Below are 5,095 nucleotides of genomic sequence, written 5' to 3'. Positions count from 1 at the left end.
TGCAACTTTGTCAAAAAACAATGTAGGGAAGTGATTTACATCTGACTGTACAGGCGCGCATCATTCTCAACTCCAGAGCTTCGGTCCAGCTTTTGCGAACGACTGACGAGTCCTGCGCAGTCGAGCCAAAGGTAATGGGCTCCAGATTTACAGCGTGTTCGGTTTGACGCCACGGGAACTTTCCGTTGAGCCAAAATTTTCGGAAATTTCAGTTTGAAGTCAAATGGAAATTTCCCTTTCGGTCTGTCCGACCGGAATATTTGGGACCCTCATTGGGGGTAGTCCACTTTAATCGGTCGGGCCCAAATGTTCCGTTTTCATTTTCCGATTCTTCGTTCCCAGTACCGCTGTGGCTTCTATCTCATGCTCGACTTTATCCATCATGGCGGACGACAGTGAGCCTGTTTACTAATGTTCAAATTATTTGCGAGTATTGAACAAGTGATGTATCAATCCTACTGATGCACCCATGTTCGACGATTTCCTGTAATTGTCTGTATTAGGAAAACATGTTGAAAATATTTTCTGTTTTACAAACATTGTTTACAAACTATGCAAGGAGAGTGTAGCCTCCAAATAGCCAAGCACGCTATTTTAAGTTTTGCGCATAAAGCAGAAAGGGGCACCACAAACTGCCGGACAAGTCGTCACATTTGTCTACATTAAGGATTTCAGATTCCCCAGAATCTTCACAGAGCATCGTAACAATTACGTCCTCTGCTCTTAGCTCACAGGCTAATTATCAAATCCTCGTCCGCCTGGAAGTTCTTCTTTCAAAATAAATTTCTCTTCGAGTGTTGAAAAATATTTCACGAGTGAGCGCAGTGAACGAGTGAAATATATATTTTTCAACACGAGAAGAGAAATTTCGTATCCGTACAAGCGGCCAGGTAATGTTCTGTTTATTATATAAACACCGATGAAATACCAAATCATTGCAAAAGGCGCGATTTATTATGTAACCATAGCAGCGGTGATCTTTTCACGTGTGAAGATAACATGTTATTTTTACGTGTGAAGATATCATGTTTTCGCGCGAAAGCTCACCCGGTATATCATTAGTAATAAAAATGATTTACTAAATCGAAAACGTATTTCTAACCAGAAAACAACCCTCCAGGACACAATTGTTAATATTAGAAAAAACAAAACAAAACAAAAAAAAAAAAAACACGAAAGTTAATATTAACTTTAACTTATGGAAGAAATTTCCCCTTGATAACCGTTAACCACCAAAAAAAAGTCATGAACTGTTAATCGTCAACCGTCAAAGCTGCACCTATCCATTGAAACCCAGTAGTAATATGGTGGAAAATTAATAATCTGGGGTGATAGAGGTAATGCCACTTTGATGTCTGAGCTACAAGTGTTGCAAAATAAGGCTGCTTGCCTTATATTAGATCTTCCTGCCCATTCATCCTCATCTGAGGCACTAAAGAGACTTGGATGGAAGCCCTTAATGCGCCGTAAAATTGAGCATCATGCTGTTTTCTTATTAACAATTTTACAATAACTATCCACATTCTCGCGAGCTGATTGGTTCGTACGGTATTGTCTATAAGAGTACAGACAATAAAAATGACGTCAGATGTAACGCGCGCGCTTTCTCAACGAAAAAAATAGCCAATTCCGCTCGTACTTTTTCCATGTTATTGTAAAAAACAAATCGACGGCAGTTTTCTATCGTCTATACTCTTATAGACCTAAAATGACGTCAAAAAATGTTCAAAACTCAAGTGGAACCACAAGCCGCAGGCGAGTGGTTTCACTGCTAAGTTTTTGACATTTTATGTCGTCATTTAATGGTCTATTTAACAATTATTCCACGAGCGCGCGTTGGGTATGAGATGATAGATAGCCAACGAGGCGCGTGGCGCTGAGTTGACTTTATTCATCTCATCCAACAAGCGCAAGTGGAATAATTGTTTTATTTAAAACAATCAAGAAATATTGCTAGATCTTACTGTTTTCGCTGTGTAAGAATAACCAGCAGAAAATTTAATGGTCGCCATTTCCTCGGCCATGGTATAATGGCTCATATACCATGGCCGCTAAGCCAATCAAATCCCTCGAATTGCATTATACAATGATTCAGTTTTTAATAACAGAGTATAGACCATACAAAACTGCCATCGATTTGTTTTTTACAATAACATGGAGCGGAATTGACTACAGTCGAACCTGTATATAACGGCCACCCTCGGGACTTGAGGAACTGGCCGCTTAATACAGGTGACCGCTTAATACAGGATCACTAAAAATACTTTCTGGCCGTTGTCTAATGTCAATAGGGACCTTTAGCACCGGCGCCGAGAACGTGGACGAGGTCTGGTTTAACCGAGTGGGTCCTGGAACGAGACGGTCGTTCACGGCGGGAAACATAAACATTTAGCAGAACGCGCCGGTTACGGCTACGAGGACGAGTCTCTTAATGGTATAATATACTGTACGTAACATTGTGTAAAAGCACTGTGCAATAAATTGTCCTCTACTCTTGTACGGTGTACAGTATATTTCTAACTCACTTACGTGACTTGCAGTTCACAACAAAATATTTCATTCCGTCATTTCATAGTTGTTACGATCGAAGTGGAGTTATAACGGTAATGTTGCTAATTGAAAGGAACACGATATATAATAAAATTCTTCCAGTTAAAATAGGAATAGGGTAAGAATTACAGCGACTTAAACAAGTGGGACACGTTCGTTTGGCGCCTCGGAATTTGAAACTTTTGTTTGTAGAGCAAGTCGTTGACTGTCGGCACTGCCAGCGACAATTCCTGTTATCCATGGTACTGTGCATATGGCTTAGTCTCCATTCAAGGGTGGCCGCTTAATACAGGTAAAAATAACAAAGAAAGACAAACATGGGACTGCTACAGGGTGGCCGCGGCTGCTTAATAGAGGTGGCCGCCTAATACAAGTAACAAATACAGCGTTTGTATGCGCGAAAAATCAGGACTTTAAAAACTGGCCGCTTAATAGAGGGTGACCGCTTAATACAGGGCCGTTATATACAGGTTCGACTGTATTTTTTTCGTTGAGAAAGCGCGCGCGTTACATCTGACGTCATTTTTATTGTCTGTTCTCTTATAGACAATAGCTACGAGCCAATCAGCACGCGGGAATGTGGACAGTTATTGTAAAATATAAGTTACTTCATAACCATTTTTCCCACATGGTTCCAGTCTCATTTAATGGCGATTTTCACGGTTATTATACCAGGTCTAGAAATAATATCCACAAATCCACTGCCAATAGAAAATGGGGTCACTGGTCATCAATTAATTTTGGTTCAGAAATCTGGAACAGATTAGACCCCGCGATAAGGGAAGCAGAGTGACTGACTGCCTTTAAACGTGGACGTCTGTCAAAAGCCATTTTATGATCCTTTTAGTTCTACTTTCAACTTTTGTGTATATACTTTTTGATTTCTTGTTTCTATGATTTGGTTTTTTATTTGTTGTTGGTAGTTTTCTAGAGGACCCTTCTGTAAACCCCTTTTTGTGACGTTGGCATTCCTCATTAAAGATTACCCTCAAAATTAATTAATTTCGCAGTTTGGAAGGAAAGAGAAATGGTGCTGATTGGCGAAGTTTGTTTAAGCATATTAAGGGTCATGTTTTCTTATTCTCACGGGGTGTACATGTATGTTTGATAGAGTAGCGCGATGTGAGGATATTGGATAGGACATTCGACTGTACATGTCTAATGTCGTCCCCAGAGCCTTCGTTACCCTTGTCCAGCGAATGTTACTGACCAAAAGGATCGTATCCTATGAGAGCTACATTGGTCACTGCTGTTATGCTTAAAGGGTTGAAATTTGTGCCGTTCGCTTCTCTTTCTTTAGACCTTGATAGTGCGTAAAATAAATGCACCAAGACACAATATTTTATCCCCATAATGCACACCTTTTAATGGCAAATATCCGTATCAGTTGAACTTGATACTTGGCCAATAGCTATCCCCAAAATGTAACGAGAACACGTATTTTTTTTAGGCCATTTAACGATTATGTATAACACAACGAGTTCTGATCTAAAAACCTCAATAAGATGCTTTCTAAATCGTTATTTAAATGACATTTTCTTAAACACATCCTAATATTGATCCCTAAGCAACTGTATCCTCCTGCGCGTACTTTCTACGCAGACTGCTAATACAGATTAAAAGAAATTTTTGCGCGGTTTATGACAATGTGGAAAAAACAGATCTTAGCAAGGCAACCGGAATCCAGAAAGCAAAATGAAGGTAACTACGCATTTTTCAAAGATAAAAGACAGTAAATTTGGATGAAAAATTCAAATACATTGAGAATGATGAACTTACAGGAGAGTCGTAAGAGCTAAGGCCATTAAACTAGGTTGATGTGACAAACGTCCTGCACACTGCTAGGATTGGAATGTCAATGTGTGGCATACGCGCAATGAAATAAACGTGGTGGTATTTTTTTATTATAATGCAATGCATTGTTATGTTGTTGTTGCTCAATATTCACTGAAATATATGTGGTAAACTCCGATTTTCTTTTAGTCTTCAAATAGCACTTGATAGCTATAGGATCTGCCTTTCCCACATAACCATAAACCATGCAAACAAAAACAAACCCTTTGCCGTATTTTGAGTCACAGTCCTTGATCCCTTTCTTTCCCTAAAATCTAAACCTTATGATTTCCACCGTTTAAACAATGCCAATGCACACCGGAAAACAAATCCTCTCAAAAATAACCCGTTGTATACCCCACCGCTTGGGAATTTTTAAACATGTTTATGTTCTACTTATGTTATGAGGTGTTTACATGTTACCGATGCGACCTTGATTCCCGGTACGAGTTCATGATCATGATACCTCTTCAAAATATCATAACCGGTTGCGAGTCAATTGCCAGTGCGAGTTTACCACGACCACTCACTCCCGTATGAAATCGTTATGAGGCGAAGTTCTCTAGAGCTTCTTAGTGAGCTAATTGGTTCTTTGACGTATTAGAAGCTTCAAAAAGCACGACATTCGTCCAACAACAGTCGCAGCCACTAGCACGGTCACGCCATATTTGTTGTGGCGTATGCAATCAAACAATCATTCCGATCAGCGTGC

This window comes from Pavona decussata, unplaced genomic scaffold, assembly GCF_977016875.1.
Source record: "Pavona decussata unplaced genomic scaffold, jaPavDecu1.1 SCAFFOLD_155, whole genome shotgun sequence".
Lineage (NCBI taxonomy): Eukaryota > Metazoa > Cnidaria > Anthozoa > Scleractinia > Agariciidae > Pavona > Pavona decussata.
This window is presented reverse-complemented; position numbering follows the sequence as displayed.